The sequence below is a fragment of the Schistocerca gregaria genome, chromosome 2, assembly GCF_023897955.1.
Source record: "Schistocerca gregaria isolate iqSchGreg1 chromosome 2, iqSchGreg1.2, whole genome shotgun sequence".
In the NCBI taxonomy this organism is placed as follows: domain Eukaryota; kingdom Metazoa; phylum Arthropoda; class Insecta; order Orthoptera; family Acrididae; genus Schistocerca; species Schistocerca gregaria.
Window position 1 is genome coordinate 716,214,783 of NC_064921.1, and position 13,106 is coordinate 716,227,888.

A 13,106-nucleotide genomic window follows, 5' to 3' on the forward strand; every position below is an offset into this window, starting at 1 on the left:
TCGCCACACGTTTGCACAAAACGCAAGGGCTCGTCCGGGATTTGAACCCGGGACCTCCTGCACCCGAAGCAGGAATCATACCCCTTTTTTTTTTTTTTTTTTTTTTTTTTTTTTTTTTTTTTTTTTTTTTTTTTTTAGGGCCTCCTTCCTCCCCTTCAGCCCCGCCTTGCGCTCGCCATAAATCGCCTTCGTCGGCGTCGGCTTCATCTGCCATGATTTCTGAATTACTTATTCTTCTGAACTATTCCAGTTCCCAACCAAAGATACTTTGAAACCTAATGCATAGTCCCGCAATGGTGACAAAGTAGAATATTTTTTTTTTTTTTTTTAATAGAAAACGAAAACAAGGAATTCTGGTCCTCTAGAAAAACAGAAGAAAAGAAAATAGTCCTTGTCGTAACACTGTTCAGTATACGTCACTGTGACATTTGAAGAAGAAAAGAAAAAAAAAAACAAAGCAAATGTAGAATGAAGGAAAGAAAAAAATACTTCTTTCATCGAAGAACGACTTCTAAAAAATTCGCATATCGTTTCCTGTAATGTCTCGTCTGTGAAAGTATGTGAAACTGTAATTCCAGGTAAAGACAGAACGCCGCCTCACTCTTGGGTTCTTGCGTCTGTAAATAATGAACATAATGACCCTTCAACCAGTTGACAGAGTTCCGTTTGGTGTTCGGGTACGGCACTGAATCCGGATACAGGAAATCTTCAGGTTTAATACAAAGCTGGGAAGTCCTCATAATCGTAGCCAGTTTTCGGCGAATGCATGGCCAAACTGCTTGGACAGTGGTGCACAGAAAGCGATGTTCATCAGTATCAGGCAAGTTGCACGTAAGGCACAAATGTGAGTCAGCCAAATGTAGAGCATGAAGTCGTGAATTGGTACTTATTTTACGGTTCACGACCCTGTACCAAGAGGCTTTCACTGACGTTGGTAAATCACGGCTATGTATGTTTTTCCATATCACTGGCCAGCGATGATTGGGGTATTTGTGTTCGATGTTGTTCCTGTTCTTGGTTGCCAGTAGTTTATTATAAACTAACTTCACCACGGAAAGCTCATTTTCTGGGAGAGTTGACCGTACGTAACTGAACTCAATGAAAAAGCTCTTAAAGTGAGTCAGCGCAGCCGGAATATGTTGAACAGAGACGGGAGGCTGCAGGCAGGCCGGCGCTATTTCGGTTAACAGGTGAGCCGTTAGACTGTTCGGTAACGACCTCCACCGTTTGTAGGTGGTGCATACGTACAAAGCTCGTGACTTGGAACGAACATCTGTTAAATTTAAGCCTCCATCGCTCGTGGAGAGAGTGAGCGTATCGTACTTGACTTTAAAAATGTGTCCACGTGTGACAAAATGGCCTAGAGCGGACATCATACGCTTCGCTGTCTCCTGTGGCATGGGCAGTACTTGTGCAACGTAGTTAATCTTTGAGGTGAGGTAAACATTAGCGAAGGTGACTTTCTGCAGTTCATCAAGGCTCCTTAGGTAGTGGGTCTGCATGCAAGCACGCATACTTGCCAGGAGATTCCTATAGTTCACCGCAATTGTGTGCTGTATGTTGTTCCTGTACTCAATACCAAGGCATTTCATTTTAGAAAGTAGTTGCAACTGACCGTGATGGTGCAGCGAGATGCCGCGTCCTATGTTCATAATGCCAGATTTCCTGGCATTCAACTTCGCACCCGCAACAAGTTCGTAGTTTTTGACGATCTGAAGGGCTTCCTCGACTTCACCTTCGTCCATGACCAAAAATCCGACGTCATCCGCATATGCAGTACAAACAATCTTAATGCCGTGGATGGTTAATCCTTGTAGACGCTGTGTCAAGGTGACAAGCAAAGGCTCAATGGCAATGGCAAACAAGGCCATTGACATAGGACATCCCTGTCGCACTGAATTAGTAATATTAATCGATGCGCTCAGCTGGCCATTCACCATGAGTCGAGTTACTCCTTTACGAAGGAGCTCATGTATAAGATTGATAAAACGTATTGGAAATCCCATGGCATGCATCGTCCGGATGAGAAACTGATGGTTTACTCTGTCGAATGCCTTTGAAAAGTCAAGGGAAACTAGCGCACACCGTATCTTGCACGCATCTGCAATGGCTATGACGTCCCTGTATTGAGACAAATTTTGGAAGATCGACCTACCGACACCTACACTGGTCTGGTACTGACCAATGACAGTATTCATCAACATTTTCAATCTATTAGAAATAATACGTGCTAAAATTTTGTAGTCACTATTCAGTAAAGTAAGTGGCCGAAAATCGTCAACAGAACTGCACATCGGGCGTTTAGGGATTAAAACCACGATGCCTTCCACGAGAGCCTGAGGAACATTAAAATCAGTCCGTAAAATTTCATTAAACATACTCAACAACTTGGGCTTTAATTTGTCGCAAAAAGTGAGATAAAATTCGGCAGTGAGACCGTCGGGTCCCGGCGATTTATTTTTCGGACTTCGTGATAGCGCAGAATCCAATTCGTCTTCATCAATTTCTCGCATGAGAGTTTCGACTTCAGCAGCACCCAAAGTCCTTTGCAAGTTATTGAGTAATTCATCGTGAGTTCCATCGTCGGTATGTGTCGTTGCCAGCAGATCTGCCAGGTGATTGTGAAGTGCGTTCCGTATGTCTTGTTGCCGCGTGAGCGCAACGCCTTCACTCAACTGAAGACGAGTTATTAATCTCAGCCGCCCCCTCTTATGTTCACGAATGACGTGAAACATGGATGTCATTTCGTCGTCTATCACATTCTGGGGCCTGGACCTTATTTGAAAGCCTTCTGCCTGCTGCCGCTGAAGTTTTAATAATTGTGCCTTAATTTTTTTAATCTGCATAAAATTTTCAGGTACAGTCACATCGGACTGGTAGAGCTCCCTGAGACAAGTAAAATAAAACTCAGACGTTTGCCGTTGCCACCAGGATTTGTTCCGAGCGTAGCGTTTAAACATTTTTGATAAAGTTGGTTTGGCATGTGTTATCCACCATTCAGTAACGGAGGCATACTGTGCAACCCGTCGTTCACATGCCTCCCATGTTTCGTTAAAGACACGGTGACAGTCAACATCGTTAAGGAGAGCATTGTTGAGTTTCCAGAAACCTCTGCCGCGAAATGTGCCTTGCTTGACCATGTTAACAGTACAAATATATGCGGCATGATCGGAAAAAATTGTGGGCCAAACTTCGGAATGGAGGACTTGAGTCTTCATACACGCCGATACATAGATTCTGTCTAGCCGGCTTGCAGAGTGGTTCGTGACATGAGTGAACCCAGGTGCCGCTCCGTGCGTATGCTCCCATGTGTCAATGAGGTACATTTCTTGGACGATACGTTCTAGTTCTCCAGATTTGTTAAAATTAGGCGTCTGGTCTTTTGGACTTAAGACACAATTGAAGTCACCCGCAAAAATTATACGATCGTAGGTTCCCCTAAAAAGTGGGACTATGGCGCTTGTGAAGAACTCAGCCCTAGCACGCCTATTGCTACTGCCGGACGGGGCGTAAACATTGATTATGCGTGTCCGATGGAAAGTGACAGCGATCCCTCTATGATCAGGCAGTTTTTCTGCGTCGGTCGCTACAATCCCTTCTTTTAACAGAATCGCTGTCCCTAAATTCGCACCGCTCCCGGAATTGGAGAGAGTAGTATAACCAGTTATTCGGTCAAGTTCAATCGCAGCGACTTCTTGAAGTAACAGAATATCGATATCCGCTGCGTATACAAAATCTTGTAAATTACGGAGCCGCCAGTACGACTGTATCTTATTGATGTTTAACGTGGCAATTTTATAGGCTTGGGGCTCGTTCATGGGAGAAGGCACATACTATTAATTAAACAGTCTTAGAAGGATGGCTAACGAAATTGAGGCCAAGCGCGTCAGTCGGAGTTCCTGTAGTTCCCGGTACGGTTGGTGTATGCTGCTCTGTGGGCGGTGCCGAAGATTCCGTCTCAATGGTCCGCATGACAGCCACATCATTGCTCGCATCCAATACTTCCATTTCCTGTGCCCAATTCCCAGTGAGAGTGGCCTCTGACAAAAGCGATCCTGCGTTTCCTTGAGCGTGGGTATCCGGCAAAACGACTCTACTCGAGGTATCACTATCTTCCACCCGTCGTGGATTCACAGGGGGAGACACTACAGGATCAATGTCCATTCGACCAGATGCAGGGAGACCAGCTTCAGAGGATTCAGAAGTGCTCTGACTCATTTGGCTGCTTATTCGTTTCGCTTTTTCGCGGAGCTGTGGGGCGAGCTGATTGGCTCCTTGATGTGCAAGTCTCCGCTTCTTTTTGGAAGGCTTCCTGTTAGGGTTCGCGGTATCATCAACATCCGAAGTGGACTGTTGACTCTGGGGTTGATCCACCGGGAACACAGCGTCTGCTTCATCCTCAGTACCAGTGGCATCAACCACTGGGGAGTCATCCGTCGTTACCTCCATTTCTGAGTGTGGTAGCGGCGGTGCCGCGTCAGCACTCGGTTCTTTGACGTTATCGGCCAAAACATCATTCATACGAGGGGCAGCTAAGGGCGGGGTCGCGGGTGGAAGACCAGTAGCCGCGGCAGCGTATGTCAATGGCAGTGCCGTCGTCACAGGGGGGCTAGCGGCTTCACCGACAGGTATCTGCGTCACGCGTCTTTGTATACATTCAGAGCGCACGTGGCCGGGCGCACCACAGCCGGCACACGTTTTTGGCTGCCCATCATATATGACAATTCCGCGATGTCCACCTACGTAAATATATGAAGGTATGTGCTTCTGTAGATCGATCTTAACCTGCCTGACGCCGTTAAGCACCGGAAATTTGTGGGCTTTGGACCAACGCTCCGCAAAATTGTTAATGACCCTCCCGTAAGGTGTTAACGCAATATTTATTTGCGCGGCTGATATTTCAAACGGGAGTTCGAAAATACGTGCCGTTCGGATGCCTAGTCCAGCATGCGTAATGCTGACGTCACTGACGGTACCATCTCTATGTTTAAACTTCAGTACACCTCCACTGGACTCCACAATTCTATCACACATTTCAGAGGACGTTAATTTCACATAAACAACACTAGTCACGATAGAGAAATTTATCCCTACAATGTCATCAAAAGTAATCTTAGCTGTTTCCTCTAACCATGCTTCAACTTCAAACGAATTTGGTTTCGAAAAGTTCCTATCAAAGGTAAACTTCAAGGTATCTTGCCTATTAGTCGGATTCATAATTCCATATCAGATCCTACAGAACGGAACGAAGACTAATAAGCAGACGCTGTAAGCACGCGACTCACCGCCTGACGTAAACACTTCCTGCCACAGCGCGCTGGCCCTGGAGGTCCGCTCACCACCGCTGCCGCAGGCAGACTGCCCCTAGACCAACGAGCCTTCTCGATGCACATGACTATCGCCTCCGTTCTTGGTATCACCGTGCAGAGCTGCTGCTCACCCAGCGTTCTCCCTGGCTGTTGCGGTTTGATTGTTTTTATCGTTGTCTTTTACTATAGCAACTTCTAGAATCGGACGGAGCTCGTAGCCGATGCCCTTGCTTACGCAGGAAAAATCTGTTGGAGCTACGGTTTTCCAGGTAGTACAACGGCCAAACCGTCGTTTCCGTGGTGTAGCGGTTATCACGTCTGCTTTACACGCAGAAGGTCCCCGTTTCGATCCCGGGCGGAAGCACGACTTTTTTTAAACCCGTTTTAGGATTCCATTTCCGAGATAACGTCACGTCTGCGTGTGCGGGATAATAAATGTCGTGTGCTACCTCATTTTACTGTCAAATGCTCTTGCTCCCATAGTGCACCGGTATTCAGTAACTCAGAACGCTCGTAGCTCCATTCTGGCCTGCAAAATTTAGTATCCATTTCTTCAAGACTACTTCAAGTTCGCTTCATACTGGCTTTCCTGATCTCTTTGCACTCGCCTTGTCACAACTCTGTTGAAGTGTGAACATAACTAATAGTGAGAAACTCGTAACTACGCTCAGTCTTGTATCCCACTCTTTGGTTGACGTTGTCGCTAATCAGATGAAGGTAGACTGCTCCACGATTGAGCTTCGTCTCCACTCACGGTGCACACGTTCTGCAAAGACAACCTTTGTTTTCCGTTGCATGCAAGATTACTGTCGGCTCTTCTACAGAAATCGACCTATGTAATTTACTGGTATCAGATTCTTGCCATATCAAACGGTCCCTTCATGACCGTAGGGCCACACACAGCGTGCTGCGGCACGCATCTGTTCTTCATTGCAGAGCTACAAACGTGGGTGAGCTCCACCTACTCTTCAGCACGGTCAAAACGATAGGGCTCGTCCGGGATTTGAACCCGGGACCTCCTGCACCCAAAGCAGGAATCATACCCCTAGACCAACGAGCCACCTGCCGGTGGCAGTGAAGGTAATCCCAAGCAGTCCAGCTCCGAGGAACACAAACTTTCATGTAAATCAGAAAGAAAAGCGCTTTCTGAAGGCAGCGCCCACCACTGATGGAAAGAATATTAAAGGCAATGAATGTAGAGTGAATAATTTCATCGCACTCTGCAGATGAACAGACGGTGGTGTTTCACTTTCGTCATGTGCTTTCTTAGCGTCAAGGGAAGGCAAATGCACTAAACAAAAAAACACCGGGAAGCCGAAACACCAACTCATAACGAAAAGATAGCGGAATATACTGCAAGCAAAACTTCCAAACACGACTCCTGAAGGCGTCGGTGCCTTAAGAATTATTCCGTGCAGCAATGATCATCTACGAAGAGCCAACTGTATGTGTCGCTCCACCACGCAACTTTTTTTGATATCGTTTTACCTAAATTTCCATTACCTGTTCGTTACAAGAATACCGTGTGGCTTTCAACTGGTCTGCTTCGTCCAGCAGCGATAGTAGTAACTAAACCGACCACAGTATCATTAAAAGTAGGTCAGACACAAAAGTCGGAGTTGCTCTGTAGCTCATGTTATTCTGCTTTCAAATGCAATTGTATGGCTGGGAGTAGGGGCGTACTCCTGTAATGCAGGCGTCCGGGAGGCCGTTGCTGTGGGAGACATCTGGGAACAACTACAGACACGGCCGTTTCATTAGCTCAGGAACGACCGCGATGCTCTTATCGAGCTCTGCAGATTGACCGGACTGCAGTGCGGAATTTTCGGCTAGTGGTGGCTCGGGGTTAAGAGAAGTCGGGAGCTGTGAGCAAAACTACATCGGGAAACCGAAACAGACGACTCATAACGAAAAGATTGCGGAATGTACTGCAAAAGCAAACGTTGGAGAAGACGAACTCTGAAGCCGTCGGTGCTTTAACAATCATTCCGTGCAGCAACGATAATCTGGGAAGAGCGAAGGGTGGGTTCCGCTCGACCACACAACAAATTTTATATAATGTTCTACTTGTTCTAAATTTGCGTTTCCAGATCATCAGTAAAATACTGTGAGATTTACACCTGGCTTGCTTCTTCCAAAAGCGATATTAAGAAATACATCGACTGCAACGTCATTAGGGGTCGCGGGTCCGGACGCCGGCGCGCCAGCGGCGGCCTGTCGGGGCTGCTGGTGCCTCCATGTAGAGCTACCGCTGGGCCCGGGCTCCTTGCCGCTAACGAAGTGATTGCTTTTGGTGACATCATATGCAATAGCGACTGCGCGAATTGACGGTAGCTCGTACGGAAAGCAAGAGTAGCTGATGCTACCGAGGACTCGGCCGCGAGCTTGTCCGACGACTTCTTGGGCTCTTATTCGTGGTGGCATTCAGACAGGCAAGGGTGCTGTCGATTGTTGCGTACGAATGCGAAATACCTGCATTGTGCGTTTCCGCAAAGTGATTTTTACGCCAAAGTTGTGATCGTCCTGCAAGTTGTGTCACATGTGGATCTCAGAGCTTAGCAGTTTCCGTGGTGTAGCGGTTATCACGTCTGCCTAACAGGCAGAAGGTCTCCGTTTCGATTCCGGGCGTAATCACTTTTTCGTCGCACTCAACAAGACACTTGCTACAATCTCTACTGTGAACATTTAAATCAATTTCAAACGTCCAACCACCAGGCTGCAGATGGCTCAAATGATACATGAAACTCTTTCAGAACCGGCTACTAGGTTTTTGTGCTTACCTGGAGGGCAGGAAATGCGCGGAACAGCCGCCGGCATGCCGGTAGTCGCCACACGTTTGCACAAAACGCAAGGGCTCGTCCGGGATTTGAACCCGGGACCTCCTGCACCCGAAGCAGGAATCATACCCCTAGACCAACGAGCCTTCTCGATGCACATGACTATCGCCTCCTTTCTTGCTATCACCGTGCAGAGCTGCTGCTCACCCAGCGTTCTCCCTGGCTGTTGCGGTTTGATTGTTTTTATCGTTGTCTTTTACTATAGCAACTTCTAGAATCGGACGGAGCTCGTAGCCGATGCCCTTGCTTACGCAGGAAAAATCTGTTGGAGCTACGGTTTTCCAGGTAGTACAACGGCCAAACCGTCGTTTCCGTGGTGTAGCGGTTATCACGTCTGCTTTACACGCAGAAGGTCCCCGTTTCGATCCCGGGCGGAAGCACGACTTTTTTTAAACCCGTTTTAGGATTCCATTTCCGAGATAACGTCACGTCTGCGTGTGCGGGATAATAAATGTCGTGTGCTACCTCATTTTACTGTCAAATGCTCTTGCTCCCATAGTGCACCGGTATTCAGTAACTCAGAACGCTCGTAGCTCCATTCTGGCCTGCAAAATTTAGTATCCATTTCTTCAAGACTACTTCAAGTTCGCTTCATACTGGCTTTCCTGATCTCTTTGCACTCGCCTTGTCACAACTCTGTTGAAGTGTGAACATAACTAATAGTGAGAAACTCGTAACTACGCTCAGTCTTGTATCCCACTCTTTGGTTGACGTTGTCGCTAATCAGATGAAGGTAGACTGCTCCACGATTGAGCTTCGTCTCCACTCACGGTGCACACGTTCTGCAAAGACAACCTTTGTTTTCCGTTGCATGCAAGATTACTGTCGGCTCTTCTACAGAAATCGACCTATGTAATTTACTGGTATCAGATTCTTGCCATATCAAACGGTCCCTTCATGACCGTAGGGCCACACACAGCGTGCTGCGGCACGCATCTGTTCTTCATTGCAGAGCTACAAACGTGGGTGAGCTCCACCTACTCTTCAGCACGGTCAAAACGATAGGGCTCGTCCGGGATTTGAACCCGGGACCTCCTGCACCCAAAGCAGGAATCATACCCCTAGACCAACGAGCCACCTGCCGGTGGCAGTGAAGGTAATCCCAAGCAGTCCAGCTCCGAGGAACACAAACTTTCATGTAAATCAGAAAGAAAAGCGCTTTCTGAAGGCAGCGCCCACCACTGATGGAAAGAATATTAAAGGCAATGAATGTAGAGTGAATAATTTCATCGCACTCTGCAGATGAACAGACGGTGGTGTTTCACTTTCGTCATGTGCTTTCTTAGCGTCAAGGGAAGGCAAATGCACTAAACAAAAAAACACCGGGAAGCCGAAACACCAACTCATAACGAAAAGATAGCGGAATATACTGCAAGCAAAACTTCCAAACACGACTCCTGAAGGCGTCGGTGCCTTAAGAATTATTCCGTGCAGCAATGATCATCTACGAAGAGCCAACTGTATGTGTCGCTCCACCACGCAACTTTTTTTGATATCGTTTTACCTAAATTTCCATTACCTGTTCGTTACAAGAATACCGTGTGGCTTTCAACTGGTCTGCTTCGTCCAGCAGCGATAGTAGTAACTAAACCGACCACAGTATCATTAAAAGTAGGTCAGACACAAAAGTCGGAGTTGCTCTGTAGCTCATGTTATTCTGCTTTCAAATGCAATTGTATGGCTGGGAGTAGGGGCGTACTCCTGTAATGCAGGCGTCCGGGAGGCCGTTGCTGTGGGAGACATCTGGGAACAACTACAGACACGGCCGTTTCATTAGCTCAGGAACGACCGCGATGCTCTTATCGAGCTCTGCAGATTGACCGGACTGCAGTGCGGAATTTTCGGCTAGTGGTGGCTCGGGGTTAAGAGAAGTCGGGAGCTGTGAGCAAAACTACATCGGGAAACCGAAACAGACGACTCATAACGAAAAGATTGCGGAATGTACTGCAAAAGCAAACGTTGGAGAAGACGAACTCTGAAGCCGTCGGTGCTTTAACAATCATTCCGTGCAGCAACGATAATCTGGGAAGAGCGAAGGGTGGGTTCCGCTCGACCACACAACAAATTTTATATAATGTTCTACTTGTTCTAAATTTGCGTTTCCAGATCATCAGTAAAATACTGTGAGATTTACACCTGGCTTGCTTCTTCCAAAAGCGATATTAAGAAATACATCGACTGCAACGTCATTAGGGGTCGCGGGTCCGGACGCCGGCGCGCCAGCGGCGGCCTGTCGGGGCTGCTGGTGCCTCCATGTAGAGCTACCGCTGGGCCCGGGCTCCTTGCCGCTAACGAAGTGATTGCTTTTGGTGACATCATATGCAATAGCGACTGCGCGAATTGACGGTAGCTCGTACGGAAAGCAAGAGTAGCTGATGCTACCGAGGACTCGGCCGCGAGCTTGTCCGACGACTTCTTGGGCTCTTATTCGTGGTGGCATTCAGACAGGCAAGGGTGCTGTCGATTGTTGCGTACGAATGCGAAATACCTGCATTGTGCGTTTCCGCAAAGTGATTTTTACGCCAAAGTTGTGATCGTCCTGCAAGTTGTGTCACATGTGGATCTCAGAGCTTAGCAGTTTCCGTGGTGTAGCGGTTATCACGTCTGCCTAACAGGCAGAAGGTCTCCGTTTCGATTCCGGGCGTAATCACTTTTTCGTCGCACTCAACAAGACACTTGCTACAATCTCTACTGTGAACATTTAAATCAATTTCAAACGTCCAACCACCAGGCTGCAGATGGCTCAAATGATACATGAAACTCTTTCAGAACCGGCTACTAGGTTTTTGTGCTTACCTGGAGGGCAGGAAATGCGCGGAACAGCCGCCGGCATGCCGGTAGTCGCCACACGTTTGCACAAAACGCAAGGGCTCGTCCGGGATTTGAACCCGGGACCTCCTGCACCCGAAGCAGGAATCATACCCCTAGACCAACGAGCCTTCTCGATGCACATGACTATCGCCTCCTTTCTTGCTATCACCGTGCAGAGCTGCTGCTCACCCAGCGTTCTCCCTGGCTGTTGCGGTTTGATTGTTTTTATCGTTGTCTTTTACTATAGCAACTTCTAGAATCGGACGGAGCTCGTAGCCGATGCCCTTGCTTACGCAGGAAAAATCTGTTGGAGCTACGGTTTTCCAGGTAGTACAACGGCCAAACCGTCGTTTCCGTGGTGTAGCGGTTATCACGTCTGCTTTACACGCAGAAGGTCCCCGTTTCGATCCCGGGCGGAAGCACGACTTTTTTTAAACCCGTTTTAGGATTCCATTTCCGAGATAACGTCACGTCTGCGTGTGCGGGATAATAAATGTCGTGTGCTACCTCATTTTACTGTCAAATGCTCTTGCTCCCATAGTGCACCGGTATTCAGTAACTCAGAACGCTCGTAGCTCCATTCTGGCCTGCAAAATTTAGTATCCATTTCTTCGAGACTACTTCAAGTTCGCTTCATACTGGCTTTCCTGATCTCTTTGCACTCGCCTTGTCACAACTCTGTTGAAGTGTGAACATAACTAATAGTGAGAAACTCGTAACTACGCTCAGTCTTGTATCCCACTCTTTGGTTGACGTTGTCGCTAATCAGATGAAGGTAGACTGCTCCACGATTGAGCTTCGTCTCCACTCACGGTGCACACGTTCTGCAAAGACAACCTTTGTTTTCCGTTGCATGCAAGATTACTGTCGGCTCTTCTACAGAAATCGACCTATGTAATTTACTGGTATCAGATTCTTGCCATATCAAACGGTCCCTTCATGACCGTAGGGCCACACACAGCGTGCTGCGGCACGCATCTGTTCTTCATTGCAGAGCTACAAACGTGGGTGAGCTCCACCTACTCTTCAGCACGGTCAAAACGATAGGGCTCGTCCGGGATTTGAACCCGGGACCTCCTGCACCCAAAGCAGGAATCATACCCCTAGACCAACGAGCCACCTGCCGGTGGCAGTGAAGGTAATCCCAAGCAGTCCAGCTCCGAGGAACACAAACTTTCATGTAAATCAGAAAGAAAAGCGCTTTCTGAAGGCAGCGCCCACCACTGATGGAAAGAATATTAAAGGCAATGAATGTAGAGTGAATAATTTCATCGCACTCTGCAGATGAACAGACGGTGGTGTTTCACTTTCGTCATGTGCTTTCTTAGCGTCAAGGGAAGGCAAATGCACTAAACAAAAAAACACCGGGAAGCCGAAACACCAACTCATAACGAAAAGATAGCGGAATATACTGCAAGCAAAACTTCCAAACACGACTCCTGAAGGCGTCGGTGCCTTAAGAATTATTCCGTGCAGCAATGATCATCTACGAAGAGCCAACTGTATGTGTCGCTCCACCACGCAACTTTTTTTGATATCGTTTTACCTAAATTTCCATTACCTGTTCGTTACAAGAATACCGTGTGGCTTTCAACTGGTCTGCTTCGTCCAGCAGCGATAGTAGTAACTAAACCGACCACAGTATCATTAAAAGTAGGTCAGACACAAAAGTCGGAGTTGCTCTGTAGCTCATGTTATTCTGCTTTCAAATGCAATTGTATGGCTGGGAGTAGGGGCGTACTCCTGTAATGCAGGCGTCCGGGAGGCCGTTGCTGTGGGAGACATCTGGGAACAACTACAGACACGGCCGTTTCATTAGCTCAGGAACGACCGCGATGCTCTTATCGAGCTCTGCAGATTGACCGGACTGCAGTGCGGAATTTTCGGCTAGTGGTGGCTCGGGGTTAAGAGAAGTCGGGAGCTGTGAGCAAAACTACATCGGGAAACCGAAACAGACGACTCATAACGAAAAGATTGCGGAATGTACTGCAAAAGCAAACGTTGGAGAAGACGAACTCTGAAGCCGTCGGTGCTTTAACAATCATTCCGTGCAGCAACGATAATCTGGGAAGAGCGAAGGGTGGGTTCCGCTCGACCACACAACAAATTTTATATAATGTTCTACTTGTTCTAAATTTGCGTTTCCAGA

At 47.6% G+C, this 13,106-nt stretch overlaps 8 non-coding genes across 8 annotated transcripts; 3 read left to right on the plus strand and 5 right to left on the minus strand.

The window, feature by feature from the left end:
* Positions 1-5,600: 5,600 nt before the first annotated feature.
* Trnav-uac (transfer RNA valine (anticodon UAC)) lies at positions 5,601-5,673 on the plus strand. Its single transcript has one exon. It is a non-coding gene; the product is annotated as a tRNA-Val (tRNA).
* A 624-nt stretch (positions 5,674-6,297) lies between these two features.
* On the minus strand, positions 6,298-6,369 carry Trnap-ugg (transfer RNA proline (anticodon UGG)). The gene has a single exon. It is a non-coding gene; the product is annotated as a tRNA-Pro (tRNA).
* Positions 6,370-8,160: 1,791 nt separating this feature from the next.
* Trnap-cgg (transfer RNA proline (anticodon CGG)) lies at positions 8,161-8,232 on the minus strand. The gene has a single exon. It is a non-coding gene; the product is annotated as a tRNA-Pro (tRNA).
* A 221-nt stretch (positions 8,233-8,453) lies between these two features.
* Trnav-uac (transfer RNA valine (anticodon UAC)) lies at positions 8,454-8,526 on the plus strand. Its single transcript has one exon. It is a non-coding gene; the product is annotated as a tRNA-Val (tRNA).
* A 624-nt stretch (positions 8,527-9,150) lies between these two features.
* Trnap-ugg (transfer RNA proline (anticodon UGG)) lies at positions 9,151-9,222 on the minus strand. The gene has a single exon. It is a non-coding gene; the product is annotated as a tRNA-Pro (tRNA).
* A 1,791-nt stretch (positions 9,223-11,013) lies between these two features.
* On the minus strand, positions 11,014-11,085 carry Trnap-cgg (transfer RNA proline (anticodon CGG)). The gene has a single exon. It is a non-coding gene; the product is annotated as a tRNA-Pro (tRNA).
* A 221-nt stretch (positions 11,086-11,306) lies between these two features.
* Positions 11,307-11,379, plus strand: Trnav-uac (transfer RNA valine (anticodon UAC)). Its single transcript has one exon. It is a non-coding gene; the product is annotated as a tRNA-Val (tRNA).
* Positions 11,380-12,003: 624 nt separating this feature from the next.
* Trnap-ugg (transfer RNA proline (anticodon UGG)) lies at positions 12,004-12,075 on the minus strand. The gene has a single exon. It is a non-coding gene; the product is annotated as a tRNA-Pro (tRNA).
* Positions 12,076-13,106: the final 1,031 nt, after the last annotated feature.